The sequence below is a fragment of the Triturus cristatus genome, chromosome 4_2 (genome assembly GCF_964204655.1).
Source record: "Triturus cristatus chromosome 4_2, aTriCri1.1, whole genome shotgun sequence".
NCBI lineage: Eukaryota > Metazoa > Chordata > Amphibia > Caudata > Salamandridae > Triturus > Triturus cristatus.
Window position 1 is genome coordinate 965,235,835 of NC_140586.1, and position 24,733 is coordinate 965,260,567.

At 44.5% G+C, this 24,733-nt stretch overlaps 1 pseudogene; it reads left to right on the forward strand.

The window, feature by feature from the left end:
- LOC146839154 (uncharacterized) overlaps positions 1-24,733 on the forward strand; it is a 345,435-nt pseudogene that overhangs the window by 140,569 nt on the left and 180,133 nt on the right.

Consider the following 24,733-nt stretch of genomic DNA (forward strand, 5'->3'; position numbering starts at 1 on the left):
GTAAGGTATCCTGCCTGGACTATTTTCTGCATCGGTGTTATCAGATGGTGTAATGTATCCTGCCTGGATTACTTTCTGAGAGTGCAGTGGTATTATCAGATGGTGTAAGGTATCCTGCCTCGATTACTTCCTGAGAGTGTGGTGGTGTTATCAGATGGTGTAAGGTAACCTGCCTTGGTTATGTCCTGAGAATGTGGCGGTGTTATCAGATGATGTAAGGTATCCCACCTGGATTACTTTCTGAGAGTTTTGCAGTGTTATCAGATGGTGTAAGAAATCCTGCCTGGATTACTTTTTGCGGCGGTTTTATCAGATTGTGTACGGTATCCTGCCTGGATTACTTTCCTGAGAATGTGGTGGTGTTATCAGATGGTGTAAGGTATCCTGCCTGGATTACTTTCTGAGAGTGCAGCATCATTATCAGATGGAGTAAGGTATCCTGCCTGGACTATTTTCTGCGGCGGTGTTATCAGATGGTGTAAGGTATCCTGCCTGTATTACTTTCTGAGAGTGCGGCGATGTTATCAGATGGTGTAAGGTATCCTGCTTGGAATATTTCCTGAGAGTGTGGTGGTGTTATCAGATGGTGCAAGGTAACCTGCGTTCGTTATTTCCTGAGAATGTGGGAGTGTTATCAGATGGTGTAAGGTATCCCACTTGGATTACTTTCTAAGAGTGTGGCAGTGTTATCAAATAGTGTTAGGTATCCTGCCTGGGTTACTTTCTGCGGCGGTGTTATCAGATGGTGTTAAGTATCCTGCCTGGATTACTTTCTGAGAGTGCGGTGGTGTTATCAGATGGAGTAAGGTATCCTGCTTGGATTATTTCCTGAGAGTGTGGTGGTGTTATCAGATGGTGCACGGTAACCTGCGTTCGTAATTTCCTGAGAATGTGGAGGTGTTATCAGATGGTGTATGGTATCCTGCCTGGATTACTTTCCGAGAGTGTGGTGGTGTTATCAGATGGTGTAAGGTATCCTGCATTGGTTATTTCCTGAGAATGTGACAGTGTTATCAGATAGTGTAAGGTATCCTGCTTGGATTACTTTCTGAGAGAGTAGCGGTGTTATCAGATGGTGTAAGGTAACCTGCCTGGATTACTTCCTGAGAGTTTGGTGGTGTTATCAGATGGTCTAAGGAAACCTGCCTGGATTACATCTTTAGAGTTTGGTGGTGTTATCAGATGGTGTAAGGTAACCTGCCTGGATTGCTTCCTAAGATTTTAGTGGTGTTACAGATGGTGTAAGGTAACTTGCCTGGATTAATTTCTGAGAGTGTGGCAGAGTTATCAGATGGTGTAAGGTATCCTGCCTGGAATACTTTCCCAGAGAGTGACGGTGTTATCCGATGGTGTACGGTATCCTGCCTGGATTACTTTCTGCAACGGTGTTATCAAATGGTGTAAGGTATCATGCCTGGATTACTTTCTGAGAGTGTGGCGGTGTTATCAGATGGTGTAAGGTATCCTGCCTGGATCACTTTCGGAGAGTTTAACGGTGTTATCAGATGGTGTAAGGTATCCTGCTTGGATTACTTTCTGAGAGTGCGGCGGTGTTATCAGATGGTGTAAGGTATCCAGCCTTGGTTATTTCCTGAGAATGTGGAGGTGTTATCAGATGGTGTAAGGTATCCTGCCTGGATTACTTTCCCAGAGTGTGACGGTGTTATCCAATGGTGTAAGGTATCCTGCCTGGATCACTTTCGGAGAGTTTAACGGTGTTATCAGATGGTGTAAGGTATCCTGCCTGGATTACTTTCTGAGAGTGCGGCATTGCTATCTGATGGTGTAAGGTATCATGCCTGGATTAATACCAGAGAGTGTGATGGTGTTATCAGATGGAGTAAGGTATCCTGCCTGGACTATTTTCTGCGGCGGTGTTATCAGATGGTGTAATGTATCCTGCCTGGATTACTTCCTGAGAGTGTGGTGGTGTTATCAGATGGTGTAAGGTAACCTGCCTTGGTAATGTCCTGAGAATGTGGCAGTGTTATCAGATGGTGTAAGGTATCCCACCTGGATTACTTTCTGAGAGTGTGGCAGTGTTATCAGATGGTGTAAGGTATCCTGCCTGGACTATTTTCTGCGGCGGTGTTATCCGATGGTGTAAGGCATCCTGCCTGGATTACTTTCTGAGAGAGCGGCGGTGTTATCAGTTGGTGTAAGGTATCCTGCCTGAATTACTTCCTGAGAATGTGGTGGTGTTATCAGATCATGTAAGGTATCCTGCCTGGATTACTTTTTAACAGTGTGGCAGTTTTATCAGATGGTGTAAGGTATCCTGCCTGGATTAATTTCTGAGAGAGTAGCAGTGTTATCAGATGGTGTAAGGTATCCTGCCTTGATTACTTTTTGCGGCGGTGTTACCAGATGTTGTAAGGTATCCTACGTGGATTACTTTCTGAGAGTGCAGCGGTGTTACCAGATGTTGTAAGGTATCCTGCCTGGATTTCTTTCTGAGAGTGTGGCGGTGTTATCAGACAGTGTAAGATATTCTTCCTGGATTACTTTCTGAAAGTTCGGCAGTGCTATCTAATGGTGTAAGGTATCATGCCTGGATTAATATCTGAGAGTGTGTCGGTGTTATCAGATGGTGTAAGGTATCCTGCCTTGATTACTTTCTGTGGCGGTGTTATCATATGGTGTAAGGTATCCTGCCTGGATTACTTTCTGATAGTGCAGCGGTGTTATCAGATGGTGCAAGGTAACCTGCGTTCGTAATTTCCTGAGAATATGGCGGTGTTATCAGATGGTGTAAGGTATCCCACCTGGATTACTTTCTAAGAGTGTGGCAGTGTTATCAAATAGTGTTAGGTATCCTGCCTGGATTACTTTCTGCGGCGGTGTTATCAGATGGTGTTAAGTATCCTGCCTGGATTACTTTCTTAGAGTGTGGCGGTGGTATCAGATGGAGTAAGGTATCCTGCCTGGACTATTTGTTGCGGCTGTGTTATCAGATGGTGTAATGTATTCTGCCTGGATTACTTTCTGAGAGTGTAGTGGTATATTCAGATGGTGTAAGGTATCCTGCCTGGATTACTTCCTGAGAGTGTGGTGGTGTTATTAGATGGTGTAAGGTCGCCTGCCTTGGTTATTTCCTGAGAATGTGGCGGTTTTATCAGATGTTGTAAGGTATCCTGCCTGGATTACTTTCTGCGACTGAGTTATCAGATGGTGTAAGGTATCCTTCCTGGATTTCTTTCTGAGAGTGTGGCGGTGTTATCAGACAGTGTAAGATATCCTTCCTGGATTACTTTCTGAAAGTTCGGCAGTGCTATCTAATGTGTAAGGTATCATGCCTGAATTAATATCTGAGAGTGTGTCGGTGTTATCAGAAGGTGTAAGGTATCCTGCCTTGATTACTTTCTGCGGCGGTGTTATCAGATGGTGTAAGGTATCCTGCCTGGATTTATTTCTAAGAGTGTGGCGGTGTTATCAGATGGTGTAAGGTATCCTTCCTCGATTAGTTTCTGAAAGTGCGGAGGTGTTATCAGATGGTGTAAGGTATCCTGCCTGAATGACTTCCTGAGAATGTGGTGGTGTTATCAGATCATGTAAGGTATCCTGCCTGGATTACATTCTGAGAGTGTGGCAGTTTTGTCAGATGGTGTAAGGTATCCTGCCTGGATTACTTTCTGAGAGTGTGGTGTGTTATCAGATGGTGTAAGGTATCATGCCTGGATTACTTTCTGAGAGTGTGGTGTGTTATCAGATGGTGTAAGGTATCCTGCCTGGATCACTTTCGGAGAGTTTGACGGTTTTATCAGATGGTGTAAGGTATCCTGCCTGGATTACTTTCTGAGAGTGCGGCAGTGCTATGTGATGGTGTAAGGTATCATGCCTGGATTAATACCGGAGAGTGTGATCATGTTATCAGATGGAGTAAGGTATCCTGCCTGGACTATTTTCTGCATCGGTGTTATCAGATGGTGTAATGTATCCTGCCTGGATTACTTTCTGAGAGTGCAGTGGTATTATCAGATGGTGTAAGGTATCCTGCCTCGATTACATCCTGAGAGTGTGGTGGTGTTATCAGATGGTGTAAGGTAACCTGCCTTGGTTATGTCCTGAGAATGTGGTGGTGTTATCAGATGATGTAAGGAATCCCACCTGGATTACTTTCTGAGAGTGTTGCAGTGTTATCAGATGGTGTAAGAAATCCTGCCTGGATTACTTTCTGCAGCGGTGTTATCAGATGGTGTAAGGTATCCTGCCTGGATTACTTTCTGAGAGTGTGGCAGTGTTATCAGATGGTGTAAGGTATCCTGCCTGGATTACTTTTTGCGGCGGTGTTATCAGATTGTGTAAGGTATCCTGCCTGGATTACTTTTCTGAGAATGTGGTGGTGTTATCAGATGGTGTAAGGTATCCTGCCTGGATTACTTCCTGAGAGTGCAGCATCGTCATCAGATGGAGTAAGGTATCCTGCCTGGACTATTTTCTGCGGCGGTGTTATCAGATGGTGAAATGTATCCTGCCTGGATTACTTTCTGAGAGTGTAGTGGTATTATCAGATGGTGTAAGGTATCCTGCCTTGATTACTTCCTGAGAGTGTGGTGGTGTTATCAGATGGTGTAGGGTAACCTGCCTTGGTTATGTCCTGAGAATGTGGTGGTGTTATCAGATGGTGTAAGGTATCCCACCTGGATTACTTTCTGAGAGTGTGGCAGTGTTATCAGATGGTGTAAGAAATCCTGCCTGGATTACTTTCTGTGGCAGTGTTATCAGATGGTGTAAGGCATTCTGCCTTGATTACTTTCTGAGAGTGCGGCGGTGTTATCAGATGTTGTAAGGTATCCTGCCTGGATTACTTCCTGAGAGTGCAGCATCGTCTCAGATGGAGTAAGGTATCCTGCCTGGACTATTTTCTGCGGCGGTGTTATCAGATGGTGAAATGTATCCTGCCTGGATTACTTTCTGAGAGTGTAGTGGTATTATCAGATGGTGTAAGGTATCCTGCCTTGATTACTTCCTGAGAGTGTGGTGGTGTTATCAGATGGTGTAAGGTAACCTGCCTTGGTTATGTCCTGAGAATGTGGTGGTGTTATCAGATGGTGTAAGGTATCCCACCTGGATTACTTTCTGAGAGTGTGGCAGTGTTATCAGATGGTGTAAGAAATCCTGCCTGGATTACTTTCTGTGGCAGTGTTATCAGATGGTGTAAGGCATTCTGCCTTGATTACTTTCTGAGAGTGCGGCGGTGTAACCAGATGTTGTAAGGTATCCTGCCTGAATTACTTCATGAGAATGTGGTGGGGTTATCAGATCATGTAAGGTATCCTGCCTGGATTACTTTCTGACAGTATGGCAGTTTTATCAGATGGTGTAAGGTATCCTGCCTGGATTAATTTCTGAGAGAGTGGCAGTGTTATCAGATGGTGTAAGGTATCCTGCCTGGATTACTTTTTGCGGCGGTGTGTCAGGATTGTCAAACCACGATTCAGAAAAACATAGTTTGTGAGCCCGGTGAGAGTAAGGGCAAAGGGAAGAAGGAAGAAGACAAAGGATCTATGTAAAACATTGACCAAAGCCGATTCTAAGATGGCCGCCAAGAGCCCTCCATTTGGACAGCGAGTTAGCGTTCTAGCGCTCCCTCGCCATCTGATAGTTCCAGGTGAAGCGCCTGTGCTGAGGCGCACTTCACCTGAGAATTAAGAGAGAGAAGTTCGTTGAGGTGCGTCGCGTAGTAATAGGGAAAACTTCGACGCGCACCATTTTTTCGCATTTTTTCCCGTCCTGAGTATCCTGTGGAAGAAGTCGTGAGGAGAGTTCGTGAGTTGTCCGTGAGGAATTCGAATCATCTGGAGAGCGCGGTAAGACTGTTCCGTGTGGAGCAGTGGGTGTACGCGCATTAAGACTTGTGGCTCATTTCTAGACTGTGGTGTTAAAGTATAAGAGACACTGTGTGGTTTTCACCAGGCTATGAGCCAGTGCTAGCGGCAAGTGACAGTCGTGAGCAGATATACCTTGAGGCAAAGTGAAGTAAAACTATCGACTATTTTCTAGTGACGCTTAGTTAAAGTCATCTCCTAGTTTTAGAGGAAGTTACTGAAGTGAATATCAGAACAAACGCAAAATATTTCAGTGAAGACTAAAGCTAATTAGAATAACAAACTGCAGAGGACTACAATGTAAGAAGGAAAACAAGTAGAAGAATACTTACCTACATAGAACCCCGGTGAAGCCCAGCTGTAAAATTCTATAGGTGAGGAACCTGTAGAGAGAAAGAAAAGAGGGAGAGTTTTAGAAGATTAGACACACAACAGGGAATTAACACTCTGACAATTTCAGTTGCAGCACATAGAAGCAAGAAAAGAAAAGAAAAGCATACAACAGAAGAGAGGCAAGGGTCACACTAAGACAGGGTAGGTAATAAGACGAAGAGAATATACAACAGAAGAGAAGCAGATAGACGTAGGACTAATTGTGTTATTATATTACAGTCTTTAAGCTGTCGTGCTAGCAGGAGAAGATAAGAAGGAGGAGTCAGAAGAAAGAAAATAAGAAGCAGCAGTGTGGCCGTCTCTTCTCTGTCCCATCCCCTTTCCCCCCTTGGGTTTGTTTGGCATTTGTGCAATAAGGTGCAGTGCTGGAGAGCCTGGGAGGGGCATTGGGAACTTGCGGCGTTCTGCTCCTGTGCATTGAATCGAGCGTGGTCTGACAGAGTGAAGTGCCCACGGTTGAAGTAGCACCTGATCAGAATGACGGAAGGTTTCGACTTGAAGAAACTAGGGGACATTTTAGAAGGAATTCAGAGGGAGTTAATAACGGTTCGGGAAGAGAATAGAGAGCTCAAAAAAGAGACTACAGATTTGGCCCAGAAAGTGAGTAGTTTAGTATCTAGTTCTAGTTTAAATTATCCAGCCCCACAAGAAGGGAATCTTAGTGACACCACAGTTCCCCACCCTAAGTTAACAACTCAAGTCATTCATTCTTTGTCTCCAGTAATTCCGTTGGCTCCTCCAGAGCGTTTTGGAGGGGACCCCCAGAAGGCTCAAGTGTTCATAACACAGTGCACCTTACACTTCATGTGCCGTCCGGCAGTTTTCCCTGATGCGCAGTCTCGAGTGGCATTTATCTTGTCGTATTTAAGTGGAGATGCGGAGTCTTGGTCTATGCCTATAGTGACTCGTAATGACCCAATATTATACGATCTGGAAGAGTTTAAGAAAGAATTCCTTCGAATATTCGACCGACGCAGGGTCTCCCAAGCAACCGACAATGAACTATTGGAAATAAGACAAGGCAACCGAGACTTGGTGGCCTACTTGGCTCAATTCAATAAGCTGATAGTGGAGACTGAATGGCCGGAGAACAAACGCGCTGCAGTGTTCTATCGTGGCTTAAAAGATGAACTAAAGGATGCTTTAGCGCAAGTGCCCAACAGACCCACAGAGATTTCAGCGCTAATAGATTTGGTTTTAGAAATTGACTTCCGTCAAAGTGAAAGGAGAGGAGAGAGAAGAAAGGAATATCGTCCAAGTGTACCGAGATTTGATAGAATCAGAACGGAAGGGAACAAGGATTTGGACTCATTCAAGGGAGGAGAGCCAATGCAGATTGGGACCATTCGAGGTCCTCTCTCGAAGGAAGAGAAGGAGAGACGAAGAGTAAATAAACAATGTCTATATTGTGGAAACGGGGGACATTTCGTTCGTAATTGTCCCAAGAAGCCCAGGCAATCGCCGGCGGAAAACGCCTCGCACCACCAGTTAATGGAGTTGGACTGGTGGTTGCAGAATCTAGGACAACTCCAGAAGCTCATACCCTGGCAAATACCCTGCAGTCAGCGTCTCCACATCTGGTGTTAATGATGATCTTACGATTCCGAGAAAAGAAATTAACACAAGTCGCAGTCATGATTGATTCAGGGGCCACGGGTAACTTTTGTGATCTAAAGTTTGCCGAAAGGATCGGATTGAAGGCTATCAAGAAAGAAAAGAGTGAGGCAGTATGAGCTGTCTATGGGACCAATCTTTCATCTGGACCCATTGTGAGCCATACGGAGCCAGTAGAGCTAGAATCTGAAGAGGGACATCTAGAAATACTGGAATTCAATTTAATAGATGCTCCACAGTTTCAATTGATTCTTGGTCTCCCTTGGCTCACTGAGCATAATCCCACTATCGATTGGGAGGCACGAACTATAGCCTTGGATTCTAAGTATTGCAAGTTGAATTGCCACAGGGGTTGTAAAAGAAATCAAGAGGAATCACCGGCATATCATTTGAGTAAAAAAGAGGCGACCATTTGTGTGATCAGTACCGTAAGTCTGCCGGAAGAATACAGCGAATTTCAGGATGTTTTTAACGAAGTGGAGGCTGAAAAACTCCCTCCGCATAGAGACTATGATTGTAAAATAGATCTGGAACCAGGAAACAACCTTCCCTGCAGTAGAATCTATGCATTGACAGAGCGAGAAGATGAGCATTTGAAGAAGTATATACAAAGATACCTAGCGAATGGGTCCATCCGACCATCTCAATCGCCGGTCTCTTCTCCATTATTTTTTATTCCCAAGAAGAACGGAGAATTGAGAACGGGCATAGATTATAGGGCGATCAATCGCATAACCATCAAAAATCGTTATCCTTTACCTCTCATATCTGTGTTATTGGATCAGGTTAAAGAAGCAAAAATTTACACAAAATTGGATTTGAGAGGGGCCTACCACCTTGTCAGAATTCGTGAAGGTGACAAATGGAAGACGGCATTCCGAACTAAGCATGGGCTATATGAATATCAAGTCATGCCTTATGGATTGTGCAACGCTCCAGCTGCTTTTCAACATTTCATAAATGATGTACTGAAGGAGTTCATAGATCAGAGTGCTATAGTATATATAGACGATATACTAATTTATTCTGACACCGAAGAAGAACATCAGGTGCATGTCAAGAAAATCTTACAGAAGTTGCGAGACAACAGCTTGTTTGTCAAGTTAGAGAAGTGCGCTTTCAATGTCACCTCCGAGGAGTTTCTGGGGTTTGTGCTTGCGCCCAGTGGAATAACTATGGATGAGCATAAGATCAAGGCCGTCATCGATTGGGAAACCCCTAAGTCTGTGAAAGAAATTCAAAGTTTCATTGGGTTCGCAAACTTCTATAGGAGGTTCATACAAAACTTTTCCAAGAAGTTAATCCCCATCACGAAACTGTTAAAGAAGGGGGTTCAGTTTGAATGGTCTAAGGAAGCTGAGGAAGCATTTCTACAATTAAAGAGAGACTTTACAACAGCACCAATCTTACTCCATCCAGATCCTTCAGAGCCTTTCTATGTAGAAACTGATGCGTCAAATTTGGCATTGGGAGGAGTACTATCCCAAAGGCATAAGACAACGGGGCAATTGCATCCAGTGGCCTTCCGTTCCAGAAAATTGACAGCTGCCGAGATAAATTATACCATCACAGAAAAGGAGTTGTTAGCCATCAAGGATGCCTTTAAGGAGTGGAGGCATTATTTGATGGGTGCAAGACATGTGGTCACTGTGTATACCGATCATCGGAATTTAAAATGTTTAAAGTCAGCCAGAACGTTAACCCCAAGGCAATTGCGATGGTCATTGTATTTCGCAGATTTTGACTTCGTCATAACCTTTCGACCTGGGTTGCAGAACGGTAAAGCAGATGCCCTTTCCAGACTGGGAACCGAAGGAGTTTTGGAAGAGGTCAAGGATCAGGCAATCATCCCTGCTGAAAGGCTGGTTGGAGCGATTTTGCAGGAGACTCAAGGGAAGGAGAATCTGAATGTAATGACCTTGGAGGGAATTACAGATTGGTTGGAAGGAGATACAAGGCGAGAAATTCGAGAAGGTTCACCATACCATGATGGGGCATTATATTTGCCCACACCTGAAATGCAGCAGAAAGCCTTAAGGGAATGTCATGATAGTATTTTGGCAGTACATAATGGCATGACTAAGACTGAAGAACTGGTGAGAAGACGATTCTGGTGGCCGAATGTGAAAAAAGATGTACGTCAGTACGTAGCCACATGTGAGATCTGCGCTAGGGGAAAATCGGAGCGGCAAGCACCTCAAGGGTTTTTGCGACCCTTACCCACACCACCTTACCCCTGGCATACAGTTACCTTAGATTTAATTGTAGATTTGCCATCGAGTCAGGGTTTTGACACCATATTAGTTTGTGTGGATGCTTTTACCAAGATGGCACATTTTGTGCCGTTAAAGGGATTACCTACAGCTAAAACATTAGCACACACTTTTAGTCAAAATGTAGTCCGAGCACATGGTATTCCTAAGGTTTTAATATCAGACCGAGGTGCTCAATTTTTATCCCATTTTTGGAGGGCCTTCACCCGAAACTGAACATTGACACTAGATATTCCACTAGTTATCATCCTGAATCTGATGGTCAGACAGAGCGTGCCAACCAAGAATTAGAGCAGTATCTGAGACTCTGTTTATTAGATCACTAGGGGGACTGGCCAGATTATCTGTGGGCAGCTGAGTTTGCACATAATAACGCTAAGAACATGTCCACAGGTTATTCCCCTTTTTATTTGAACTCAGGGAGGCACCCCCAGCACACATTAAGTTTCCAGGAAGTGGATGTTCCAGCAGTCACGGATTTAGTTGAACACATGACACGAGTGCATAGTCTAGCCACTAAACATTTAACCAAAGGAAAAGAGGACTACAAACACTATGCAGATAAAAAGAGAAGAAGGGAACCTGAGTTACAGGAAGGTGACAGGGTTTGGCTGAATACAAAAAATCTGAAACTTAAGGGGGTCAGGAAGTTTCAACCTAGATTCATAGGACCCTATCAGATAGACAAGAAATTGAGTACCTTGAACTATCAATTAAGGTTACCCAAGGGGTTGCGCATACATCCAGTGTTCCATGTTTCTCTATTAAAAAAGACTTTGAGTGGTTTAAGAATCAACAGACCCCCCAAACCAATCCAAACTGAGCAAGGAGAGGAGTTTGAGGTACAAAGGATAGTAGATTCTAAAGTGAAAAAGAGAAAGTTATACTATCTGTTAGATTGGAAGGGTTATGGCCCCGAGGAAAGATCTTGGGTGTTATCCTCAGACATTCATGCCCCTTGGTTAATTAGGGAATTTCACAGTAAATTTCCCAAAAGTCCCAAGTTGAAAGGAAGCACTTTGAGGGAGGGTACTGTCAGGATTGTCAAACCACGATTCAGAAAAACATTGTTAGTGAGCCCGGTGAGAGTAAGGGCAAAGGGAAGAAGGAAGAAGACAAAGGATCTATGTAAAACATTGACCAAAACCGATTCTAAGATGGCCGCCAAGAGCCCTCCGTTTGGACAGCGAGTTAGCGTTCTAGCGCTCCCTCGCCATCTGATAGTTCCAGGTGAAGCGCCTGTGCTGAGGCGCACTTCACCTGAGAATTAAGAGAGAGAAGTTCGTTGAGGTGCGTCGCGTAGTAATAGGGAAAACTTCGACGCGCACCATTTTTTCGCATTTTTTCCCGTCCTGAGTATCCTGTGGAAGAAGTCGTGAGGAGAGTTCGTGAGTTGTCCGTGAGGAATTCGAATCATCTGGAGAGCGCGGTAAGACTGTTCCGGGTGGAGCAGTGGGTGTACGCGCATTAAGACTTGTGGCTCATTTCTAGACTGTGGTGTTAAAGTATAAGAGACACTGTGTGGTTTTCACCAGGCTATGAGCCAGTGCTAGCGGCAAGTGAGCAGATATACCTTGAGGCAGAGTGAAGTAAAACTATCGACTATTTTCTAGTGACGCTTAGTTAAAGTCATCTCCTAGTTTTAGAGGAAGTTACTGAAGTGAATATCAGAACAAACGCAAAATATTTCAGTAAAGACTAAAGCTAATTAGAATAACAAACTGCAGAGGACTACAATGTAAGAAGGAAAACAAGTAGAAGAATACTTACCTACATAGAACCCCCGGTGAAGCCCAGCTGTAAAATTCTATAGGTGAGGAACCTGTAGAGAGAAAGAAAAGAGGGAGAGTTTTAGAAGATTAGGTACACAACAGGGAATTAACACTCTGACAATTTCAGTTGCAGCACATAGAAGCAATAAAAGAAAAGAAAAGCATACAATAGAAGAGAGGCAAGGGTCACACTAAGACAGGGTAGGTAATAAGACGAAGAGAATATACAACAGAAGAGAAGCAGAAAGACGTAGGACTAATTGTGTTATTATATTACAGTCTTTAAGCTGTCGTGCTAGCAGGAGAAGATAAGAAGGAGGAGTCAGAAGAAAGAAAATAAGAAGCAGCAGTGTGGCCGTCTCTTCTCTGTCCCATCCCCTTTCCCCCCTTGGGTTTGTTTGGAATTTGTGCAATAAGGTGCAGTGCTGGAGAACCTGGGAGGGGCATTGGGAACTTGCGGCGTTCTGCTCCTGTGCATTGAATCGAGCGTGGTCTGACACGGTGTTATCAGATGGTCGAAGGTATCCTACGTGGATTACTTTCTGAGAGTGCAGCGGTGTTATCAAATGGTGTAAGGTATCCTGCCTGGATTACTTCCTGAGAGTGTGGTGGTGTTATTAGATGGTGTAAGGTAACCTGCCTTGGTTATTTCCTGAGAATGTGGTGGTGTTATCAGATGGTGTAAGGTATCCTGCCTGGATTACTTTCTGCGACTGAGTTATCAGATGGTGTAAGGTATCCTGCCTGGATTTATTTCTAAGAGTGTGGCGGTGTTATCAGATGGTGTAAGGTATCCTGTCTGGATTGCTTTCTGAGAGTTTGACGGTGTTATCAGACAGTGTAAGATATCCTTCCTGGATTACTTTCTGAGAGTTCGGCAGGGCTATCTAATGGTGTAAGGTATCATGCCTGGATTAATATCTGAGAGTGTGTCGGTGTTATCAGATGGTGTAAGGTATCCTGCCTTAATTACTTTCTGCGGCGGTGTTATCAGATGGTGTAAGGTATCCTGCCTGGATTACTTTCTGAGAGTGCGGCAGTGTTATCAGATGGTGTAAGGTATCCTGCATGGATTACTTTTTGTGGCGGTGTTATCAGATGGTGTAATGTATCCTGCCTGGATTAATTTCTGAGAGAGTGGCAGTGTTATCAGATGGTGTAAGGTATCCTGGATATTAACAGCTTCAGTTAGCCAGGTGTTAACTAGGGAGTTTGCTTCAGTGATGTTTACTTCAGTACAAGGTATAGTATTCTTGAGATAAGTGTTGAATTTTGTGGGTCCAGATTAGTCCATTTTCTGAAAGGTCGACATTCGGTAAGGACCAGGGGAAAGCTGGATGAACAGTTAGTGGTGACAGAAAAAGTCACCAAGTAATGGTCTGACCATAAGAGAGGTAGAGATGGGCTGGATACAATAGATTCAAGATTAGAAAGAATGGGGTCAAGAAGATTCCCAGCTTTATGGGTGGCACCAGAATTAGGGTGATATTAAGAGCTGCTAGGTCCTGAAGAAGGTTGGATGTAATTGAGCAGGATAAATCATTAAAGTGCAAGTTTAAATCACCAATAATCGTAAAATTCGTGGAGTCCTGTAATAGAGGAGCAATGAGCTCGGGAAGGGCAGTTGCCCACGAACTGGCGGAGCCAGGTGAACGATAGACGAGCATCCCAGAGAAAGTAAAATTAGGGGATAGCAGAAGTTTAAAATATCCTGCCTCACTATTCGGTATGTCAAAGTCCTCCCATTTACATGAATATAATCTGTTAAAGATTATGGCGATGCCACCACCCTCTTTACCCACTCGGTTTTTTCCGATGTAGGTGTAGTTGTCAGGGAGGGCGGATGCAATATCAGGACCAGAGTGATCTTTAAGCCATGTTTCAGTGAGAAATAAAGCCGTTGGTTGGATGGAAATAAGAAGATCAAAGATGTCTCTTTTGTGTTTCACTAGAGACCTACAGTTTAGACTGAGAAACGAAAAAGTTTGTGGAGGTTTAATATGTGTAGACCAGGGTTGGGAGAAAAGAAAATTACCGTTCATGGTGTTGGTTAGTGAGGGGAGGGAAAGAAGAGACAGGTTGCAAATGAAACAAGTGATAGGGGCCAGATGACAACTCAGAGGCAGACTGTGTGAACAGTGTGCTGGTCGGAGACTAAGAAGGACATCTCTAGAATAGGTGATAAAGGGACCAGGGGACATGGTCCCTGGTCCCGGCCTGTCGCGGACGGGCGCAGACGGGCTTGCCTTAAGCGCGCCTTCGGCGCGATGACGGCGCGCCCGCTGCGCTCGTCCGCTGCGCGTCCTGAAGATACACATTTTCTGTGTGCAGGAGGACGGCAGGGAGGGGCGTGGCCTCTAAGAGGGGCGTGGCCAGCGTGCTCGCCAGTAATGGCGTCGGGGTGTTTGGCTTTTTTCCTGGTGGCCCCGTGTCAGCGCTAAATCCGCTGCACGGAGAAAGATGGAATCGTGGTATGGCCCCAGTGAGGTTCAAGGAACAAATCACGTAAGTTACAATTATACACACAGTCTTTTAAAAATTTCACAGGCTAAAATGCACTCCCGGCTTTTCGCCTCAGGAGAATTATGTCTGAGCTGCGCTCGTTGTCAACGACGCTAAATAGGATGGGCGGGGGGCGTGGCCTCTAAGAGGGGCGTGGCCAGCGTGCTCGCCGGTAATGGCGTCGGGGTGTTTGGCTTTTTTTCTGGTGGCCCCGTGTCAGCGCTAAATCCGCTGCACGGAGAAAGATGGAATCCTGGTATGGCCCCAGTGAGGTTCAAGGAACAAATCACGTAAGTTACAATTATACACACAGTCTTTTAAAAATTTCACAGGCTAAAATGCACTCCCGGCTTTTCGCCTCAGGAGAATTATGCCTGGATTAATATTTGAGAGTGTGTCGGTGTTATCAGATGGTGTAAGGTATCCTGCCTTGATTACTTTCTGCGGCGGTGTTATCAGATGGTGTAAGGTATCCTGCCTGGATTACTTTCTGAGAGTGCGGCGGTGTTATCAGATGGTGTAAGGTATCCTGCTTGGATTATTTCCTGAGAGTGTGGTGGTGTTATCAGATAGTGCAAGGTAACCTGCGTTCGTAATTTCCTGAGAATATGGCGGTGTTATCAGATGGTGTAAGGTATCCCACCTTGATTACTTTGTAAGAGTGTGGCAGTGTTATCAAATAGTGTTAGGTATCCTGCCTGGATTACTTTCTGCGGCGGTGTTATCAGATGGTGTTAAGTATCCTGCCTTGATTACTTTCTGAGAGTGTGGCTGTGGTATCAGATGGTGTAAGGTATCCTGCCTGGAAGGAGTGGTCATCTAAAAAGGAGCGGAACCATTGCAACACCTGACCGCCAATGCCAGTCTCCTCGAGTCGACGCAGGAGGATGCTGTGGTCTACCGTATCAAAGGCGGCGCTAAGATCTAACAAAATAAGCGCCGCCGTTTGACCAGCATCCAACCTTGCCCGGAGATGTTCCACCATCACAAGTAGCACAGTTTCCGTACTGTGCCCAGCACGGAATCCATTTTGTGTGGGGTCGAGGGCATTGGTCCGAGTCAGATGTTCAGACAGGGCCAGGTTGACGTGGGCCTCCGTGATCTTGGCTGGCCAGGGTAACAACGAGATGGGACGATAGCTTTCAGGCTTGGAAGGGTCCAGGGTGGGCTTTTTAATGATTGGGGACACCACAGCTTGTTTCCACTTAGATGGAACAGTTCCCGTTTCCAAGGAGAGGTTGACAAGGGAACATACAGCTGTACGCCCCATAAAAGCTTGGTCTCGGAAGAGAGCAGGCCTTACTGGATCGGATGGGGACCCAGATTTGACTTGCAGCGCAAGTTTGTCAAAACCATCCAAGGTGAGGGGGGGGAAAACAAGCAGTGTAGTCTGATGGTGGACCCCATTTATACTTTCCTCAGTGAACCCTATGCTAGGGAATGTCCTATATATAGCTTGGACCTTCCCCAAGAAGTAACATGCAAGGGATTCACAATGGGAAAGGGAGCTCACGGTCGTAGAGGTAGTCCGCTTCGCTGTGAGATCTTTTACGGCCTTAAAGATAGCTTTTGACGGATTCGGACTGTTCCGGAATTCGGTGGCATAAAAAGCCGCACGGGCTCGGCAGATAGCTCGATGGTAGAGCTTAACGGACTTGGCGTATGCAGCTTTTAGATCAGCCCCATAGGTTTTCCTCCAAGCCCTCTCTGCTCGTCTACAGGCACCCTTTAGGGCCCGGAGAGTGCCATCGTACCAGGGACTCGACTCTCTGGGATTGATTTTAGTTGAAACGATGGGTATCAGAGAGTCCAAGGCCCTAGTTATCCATGAACAGAAGAGGTCATACCCCCTTTCCACATCCGTCAAAGGGCCCAGCGGCTCCTCTAATAGAAGACGATGAAAGTCCTCTAGCCGAAGCTTTTTCCAAGCCCTCTTCTGAACCCGTCTAGCCGTAGAGATGGAAGGAGTGGCCGAGACCGGGCAGAGGATGGACACCAAGAAGTGGTCTGTCCATTCCACCGGAGAGACAGAGGTAATTTGAATCCCCAACAGATTGGTAAACAGGGGATCCAAAATATGCCCCCCCAGATGGGTAGGCTGGGAAACCATCTGGGGAAGTTGAAAGGCCTCCAGGTCAGAAGAGATGGAACGCACTGTCAGGCCAGAGAGGGTGTCGAAATGTAGGTTTAGGTCACCCATGATAGAAAAGTTGGCACAGTCGGCGACCAAAGGGCCAACAGTGTCAGGGAAAGCATTTCTAAACGCCACATCACTGCCGGGTGGGCGATAGACGACCATCCCGGACAGGGTAAACTCAGGGCTGACAGAGACCTTGAACATGGCACTTTCACACCCGGAGATGTTTAGGGCACCCCAGACGCAAAGGTAGATAGATTTTACCACTAACGCGATACCTCCACCCCTGGACAGCCTATTCAAGGTGTACATAGAATAGCCGGGTGGGCAGGCTAGATTGGTAATAGCGGTATCAGCGTCCTGTAGCCATGTTTCCGTCATGGCAAATACGTCTGGAGCTTCCTCCTCAATGAGGTCATAGATATGCTGATAGTGTTTCAGCGCAGACCTGACGTTTAAATTCAGGATCTTCAAAGTAGTAGGAGTGTCTGTAGTACGGCGGGTCTCCGAGGAAATAAACCTTGGGAGAGGATGCGGAGAGTCGAGAGCCCACCCATTACAAGGGCAATGATATGGGCCACGCAATGGGTGTACCGGTGAAAGGGTGCAACAGCGGCTTACCTGACCGATGGCAAACAGGCAATCCCGCGAGTACGTCAGCATGGTGGACCCAGGATGGTATGATAGTCCTTACACAGAGTACCGCGACGTCTAGCGCGTCCTTAGCGCGGACGGGCGCAGACGGGCAGGACTCTGGCACGACTCCGGCCACGCGAGGACACGCCCGCTGCGCGATCCCGCTGCGCTAGGGGAGGAGCTTTAAGTAGGTGTTCCCAGGCTGCTCCTGCGCACTGAAGCGCTGGAGGGTAGAGACACCTCTATCCACACACCCCACTCCAAAATGGCGGCCAAAACGGACAGGTCACCCACCCCAGAGCCAAATCCGCCAAAACGGCAGTGCGGGGGCCAATTATGGTGCAAGTGAAGGGCGCTGTCTAAAAGCAGGTATACAAACAAATTAAACACAAAAGTTTAATGCCTGAATGCCTGAATTACTTCCTGAGAATGTGGTGGTGTTATCAGATGGTGTAAGGTATCCTGCCTGAATTACTTCCTGAGAATGTGGTGGTGCTATAAGATGATGTAAGGTATCCTGCCTGAATTACTTCCTGAGAATGTGGTGGTGCTAAGGTAACCTGCCTGGATTACTTTCTGAGAGTGTGATAGTGTTATCAGATGGTGTAAGGTATCCTGCCTGGATTACTTTCTGAGAGTGTAGCGGTGTTATCAGATGGTCTAAGCTATCCTGCCTTGGTTATTTCCTGAGAATGTGGCTGTGTTATCAGATGGTGTAAGGTAACCTGACTGGATTACTTTCTGAGAGTGTGGCAGTGCTATCTGATGGTGCAAGGTATCATGCCTGGATTAATATCTGAGAGTGTGACTGTGTCATCAGATGGTGTAAATTATCCTGCCTGGATTATTTTGTGCGGCGGTGTTATCAGATGTTGTAAGGTATCCTGCCTGGATTACTTTCTGAGAGTGCGGCGGGGTTATCAGATGGTGTAAGGTATCCTGCCTGGATTACTTCCTGAGAGTGTGGTGGTGTTATCAGATGGTGTAAGGTAACCTGCCTTGGTTATTTCCTGAGAATGTGGCAGTGTTATCAGATGGTGTAAGGTATCCCACCTGGATTACACTCTGAGAGTGTGGCAGTGTTATCAGATGGTGTAAGGTATCCTACGGGTATTACTTTCTGCGGCGTTGTTATCAGATGGTGTAAGGTATCCTGCATTGATTACTTCCTGAGAGTGTGTCGGTTTTATCAGGTGGAGTAAGGTAACCTGTCTTGGTTATTTCCTGAGAATGTGGCGTTGTTATCAGATGGTGTAAGGTATCCTGCGTGGATTACTTTCTGAGACTGCAGCGGTGTTATCAGATGGTGTAAGGTATCCTGCCTGGATTACTTCCTGAGAGTGTGGTGGTGTTATCAGATGGAGTAAGGTAACCTGCCTTGGTTATTTCCTGAGAATGTGGCGGTGTTATCAGATGGTGTAAGGTATCCTGCCTGGATCACGTACTGAGAGTGCGGTGGTGTTATCAGATGGTGTAAGGTATCCTGCCTGAATTACTTCCAGAGAATGTGGTGGTGTTATCAGATGGTGTAAGGTATCCTGCATGAATTACTTCCTGAGAATGTGGTGGTGCTATAAGATGATGTAAGGTAACCTGCCTGGATTACTTTCTGAGAGTGTGGCAGTGTTATCAGATGGTGCAAGGTATCCTGCCTGGATTACTTTCTGAGAGTGTAGCGGTGTTATCAGATGGTCTAAGCTATCCTGTCTTGGTTATTTTCTGAGAATGTGGCTGTGTTATCAGATGGTATAAGGTAACCTGCCTGGATTACTTTCTGAGAGTGCGGCGGTGTTATTAGGTGGTGTAAGGTATCCTGCCTGGATTACTTCCTGAGAGTGTGGCAGTGTTATCAGATGTTGTAAGGTATCCTGCCTGGATTACTTTCTGTGATGGTGTAATCAGACAGTGTAAGGTATCCTGCCTGGATTACTTTCTGAGAGTTTGGCGGTGTTATCAGATGATGTGAGGTATCCTGCCTGAATTACTTCCTTAGAATGTGGTGGTGTTATCAGATCATGTAAGGTATCCTGCGTGGATTTCTTTCTGAGAGTGTGGCAGTTTTATCAGATGGAGTAAGGTATCCTGCCTGGATTACTTTCTGCGGCGGTATTATCACATGGTGTAAGGTATCCTACGTGGATTACTTTCTGAGAGTGCGGCGGTGTTATCAGATGGTGTAAGGTATCCTGCCTGGATTACTTCCTGAGAGTGTGGTGGTGTTATCAGATGGTGTAAGGTAACCTGCCTTTGTTATTTCCTGACAATGTAGCGGTGTTATCAGATGGTGTAAGGTATCCTACCTGGATTGCTTTCTGAGAGTGTTGCCGTTTTATCAGATGGTGTAAGGTATCCTGCCTGGATTACTTTCTGTGGTGGTGAAATAAGACAGTGTAAGGTATCCTTCCTGGATTACTTTCTGAGAGTGCGGCGGTGTTCTCAGATGGTCTAAGGTATCCTGCCTGAATTACTTCCTGAGAATGTGGTGGTGTTATCAGATCATGTAGGGTATCCTGCCTGGATTACTTTCTGAGAGTGTGGCAGTCTTATCAGATGGTGTAAGATATCATGCCTGTATTACTTTCTGTGGATGTGGCAGTGTTATCAGATGGTGTAAGGTATCCTGCCTGGATTACTTTTTGCGGCGGTGTTATCAGATGGTGTAAGGTATCCTGCGTGGATTACTTCCTGGGAGTGCCGTGGTGTTATTAGATGGTGTAAGGTAACCTGCCTTGGTTATTTCCTCAGAATGTGGCGGTGTTATCAGATGGTATAAGGTATCCTGCCTGGATTACTTCGTGAGAGTGTTGTGGTGTTATCAGATGGCGTAAGGTATCCTGCCTTGGTTATTTCCTGAGAATGTGGCGGTGTTATCAAATGGTGTAAAATATCCTGCGTGGATTACCACCTGAGAGTGTAGCGGTGTTATCAGATTGTGTAAGGTATCCTGCCTTGGTTATTTCCTGAGAATGTGGTGGTGTTATCAGATGGTGTAAGGTACCCTGCCTGATTACTTCCTGAGAGTTTGGTGGTGTTATCAGATGGTGTATTTTAATCTGCCTGGATTACATCCTGAGGGCTTGGTGGTGTTATCAGATGATGTTAGGTACCCTGCATGGATTTCTTCCTGAGAGTTTGGTGGTGTTATCAGATGGTGTAAAGTAACCTGCCTGGATTACTTTCCGAGAGTGTGATGGTGTTATCCGATGGTGTTAGGTATCCTGCCTGGATTACTTTCTGTGACTGTGTTATCAGATGGTGTAAGGTATCCTGCCTGGATTACTTTCTAAGAGTGTGGCGGTGTTATCAAATGGTGTAAGGTATCCTGCCTGGATTACTTTCCGAGAGTTTGACGGTGTTATCAGACGGTGTAAGGCATTCTGCCTGGATAACCTTCTGAGAGTGCGGCAGTGCTATCTAATGGTGTAAGGTATCATGCCTGGATTAATATCTGAGAGTGTGACAGTGTTATCAGATGGTGTAGGGTAACCTGCCTGGATTACTTTCTGCGGCGGTGTTATGAGATGGTGTAAGGTATCCTGCCTGGATTACTTTGTGAGAGTGCGGCGGTGTTATCAGATGGAGTAAGGTATCCTGCCTGGATTACTTCCTGAGAGTGTGGTGGTGTTATCAGATGGTATAAGGTAACCTGCCTTGGTTATTTCCTGAGAATGTGGCGGTGTTATCAGATGGTGTAAGGTATCCCAACTGGATTACTTTCTGAGAGTGTGGCAGTGTTATCAAATAGTGTTAGGTATCCTGCCTGGATTACTTTCTGAGAGTGCGGCGGTGTTATCAGATGGTGTAAGGTATACTGCCTGGATTACTTCCTGAGAGTGTGGTGGTGTTATCAGATGGTGTAAGGTAACCTGCCTTGGTTATTTCCTGAGAATGTGGCGGTGTTATCAGATAGTGTAAGGTATCTCACCTGGGTTACTTTGTGAGAGTGTGGCAGTGTTATCAGATGGTGTAAGGTATCCTGCCTGGATTACCTTCTGTGGTGGTGTAATCAGATGGTGTAAGGTATCCTGCCTGGATTACTTTCTGAGAGTTTGGCGGTGTTATCAGATGGTGTGAGGTATCCTGCCTGAATTACTTCCTTAGAATGTGGTGGTGTTATCAGATCATGTAAGGTATCCTGCCTGGAATACTTTCTGAGAGTGTGGCAGTTTTATCAGATGGTGTAAGGTATCCTGCCTGGATTACTTTCTGAGAGTGTGGCAGTGTTATCAGATGGTGTAAGGTTTCCTGCCTGGATTACCTTTTGCGGCAGTGTTATCAAATGGTGTAAAGTATCCTGCGTGGATTACTTTCTGAGAGTGCGGCGGTATTATCAGATGGTGTAAGGTATCCTGCCTGGATTACTTTTTGCGGCGGTGTTATCAGATGGTGTAAGGTATCCTGCGTGGATTACTTTCTGAGAGTGCAGCGGTGTAATGTTATGTTAAGTGCTCTCATAACGCGCAATTGCTGCTGCTAAGAGTGTCCCCGCGCGGATCCAAGAGGAGTCCCGAGCTACACCACCATCATTCACGGGAACCGGTGCGTTTTTTAAAGTTTCTTGAAGGCTGACGGGTCTTGACTATTGCGTAGTACGGTAAACAGACATAATATCGAATAAAAAATATCGACAGGACAGAATATCGAGTTTTTAATATAGAATGGACAGAATATCGAATTGCCAAAATATAGTGGTGAAAAGTATCGAAAATCAGGTAAGTAATATCGATTTAAATAATATAGAAGTAAGTAATATCGACAGTCATAATATAGTTGTTAAAAATATCGATTTTTTTTTATAGTGTTTTAAGTGTTAGTATATGTGTTAAAAGTATGTATTAATTTTGGAATGTATGTTTGAATATTTTTAAAGTAATGAATTTTATGTTATTTAATTTTTGTGTAATTTAATTCCGCAGCGGGTTGTGGGTTTATAGGGGATTAGGGTGGGAAGTAATTTAATTATAGTACATTAAATAATAATTTTTAGGAATTATTAATTATTTTTAATTTAATTTTGCGTTTTACTTCTGTAGCGGGTTGTGGGTTTATAGGGGAATAGGGTGGGAAGTAATGTAATTGTTATTAGGTAATTATTAATTGGTATTGGAAATTAATTGGTTGTTGATTAATTATTAATTGGTAAATAATTTGTATTAATTGTTAATTAATTTGTACTAATTGTTTAATTGATAATTATGTTAATTGTATTAATGTATTATTTGTAGCGGGTTGTGGGTTAATAGGGGAATATGGCGGGAAGTAATATAATTGTAAATAATTAATTATTGAAATAATTTTCGTATATTGATAATTAATGTGTTATGAATTAATTATTATTTGGTATTAATTGTATTAATTAATTTTTGGTATTGAAAATTAATTGGTTGTTAATTAATTATTAATAGGTAATTAATTTAAAAAACATTATTGGTATTTAAAATTAATTAATTATTAAATATTGTGTGATTGGTAATTAATTTTAATACTTTTTTTGGTATTAATAATTAATTTATTTCTAATAAAATATTAAATTATTATTTTCCCTACTATTGCACTCACTGGAGTGGGAATAATAATTTTTACCCCTACGCTATCCAACACTTTCCCTACTATTGCACTCACTGGAGTGGGAATAATAATTTTTACCCCTACGCTATCCAATGCTTTCCCTACTGTTGCCCTCTTTGGAGTGGGAATAGTAATTTTTACCCCTACGCTATCCAACGCTTTCCCTACTGTTGCACTCTTTGGAGTGGGAATAGTAATTTTTACCCCTACGCTATACAACGCTTTCCCTACTATTGCACTCACTGGAGTGGGAATAGTAATTTTTACCCCTACGCTATCCAACCCTTTCCCTACTGTTGCACTCTTTGGAGTGGGAATAGTAATTTTTACCCCTATGCTATGCAACGCTTTCCCTACTGTTGCACTCACTGGAGTGGGAATAGTAAATTTTGCCCTCCCGCTATCCAATGCTTTCCCTACTGTTGCACTCTCTGGAGTGGGAATAGTAATTTTTACCCCTACGCTATCCAACACTTTCCCTACTGTTGCACTCTCTAGAGTGGGAATAGTAATTTTTACCCCTACTCTATCCCATGCTTTCCCTACTGTTGCACTCTTTGGAGTGGGAATAGTAATTTTCACCCCTACGCTAGCCAACGCTTTCCCTACTGTTGCAGTCACTGGAGTGGGAATAGTAAATTTTACCCTCCCGCTATCCAGCGCTTTCCCTACTGTTGCACTCTCTGGAGTGGGAATAGTAATTTTTACCCCTACGCTATCCAATGCTTTCCCTATTATTGCACTCTCTGGAGTGGGAATAGTAATTTTTACCCTCCCGCTATCCAACGCTTTCCCTACTGTTGCACTCTCTGGTGTGGGAATAGTAATTTTTACCCTCCCGCTATCCAACGCTTTCCCTTTTATTGCACTTACTGGAGTGGTAATAGTAAATTTTACCCACCCGCTATCCTATGCAAAAAATATTGAATATTTTTAATTAATATTATGTTAATATATATGTATTAATTTTTTTATTTTTACTTACATTAATTATTTATTAATGTTAAAGTTATTTAAGTATTTTTAAGTATGTTTCAGTTAATTATATGTATTATTTCATTAATTTTACATTACTTTTAAGACATTTAAAAAATTCGATATTTTGACTAACTATATTTTTTACAACGATATTTTGGATTCTATATTTTTGTACTTACCTGTTTGGAGATAGGCATTCGATATTTTGGCATTCTATATTTTTTCCTCGATATTTTGGTAGGTCGATATTCTCCTTCTCGATATTTTGTCAGTGATCCGCGCAGTAGAATTGGAAGGGCATTTCAAGCCTATGCAGCCTTAACAGCCAGAGAGCAGCTGCCCAGCTTGTGGCGGATGATGCGGGGCACCCTAGCTAGAAGGAGGGCTGATGAACGCAGTTGTCTCTGCGGGACATAAAAGGAGATCTGCTTCTGTAAATAGGCAGGCCCACGACCGTAGAGGGCTCGGTGAGCAATCACCAGGGTTTTAAATTTGACCCGATCCGCCACGGGAAGCCAGTGGAGTGTGCGGAGATGTTCACGCACGCTGCTGCTCTTAGCGATTCCAGAAGCAGCCTGGCGGCCGCATTCTCAATGAACTGGAGTCTATTCAGAGAGTATCCAGGGATGCCGGTGTACAACGCATTAGCGTAGTCCAATCGAGAAATAATCAAGGCATGGATAACCGTCTCTTTGGCAAGCCTAGGAAGGAGAGGTAAAAAACTCCTTAGTGTTTTGAGAAGGCCAAAACAGCTGCCTGAGATCTTTTTCACTTGAGCAGAAAAGGAGAGGTTATCCTCAAACCACACTCCTATGTTTTTTGCGGATTTCCCATTGGAGGTTGGTAGAGGGAATCCAGGAGGCCAGATCGTGTTTCTGAAGCCAGGGGGGAAATTATCGTAGAGTAGGATCTCTGACTTGTCTTCGTTACATGTGAGTTGGGCCGCCGCAAGCCACTTAAAAACCAAAGACAAGCAGTGCTGTACAAAGGATACAGAGTCCTCATCCTTATCCCACGTAAAAAGGAGCTGGG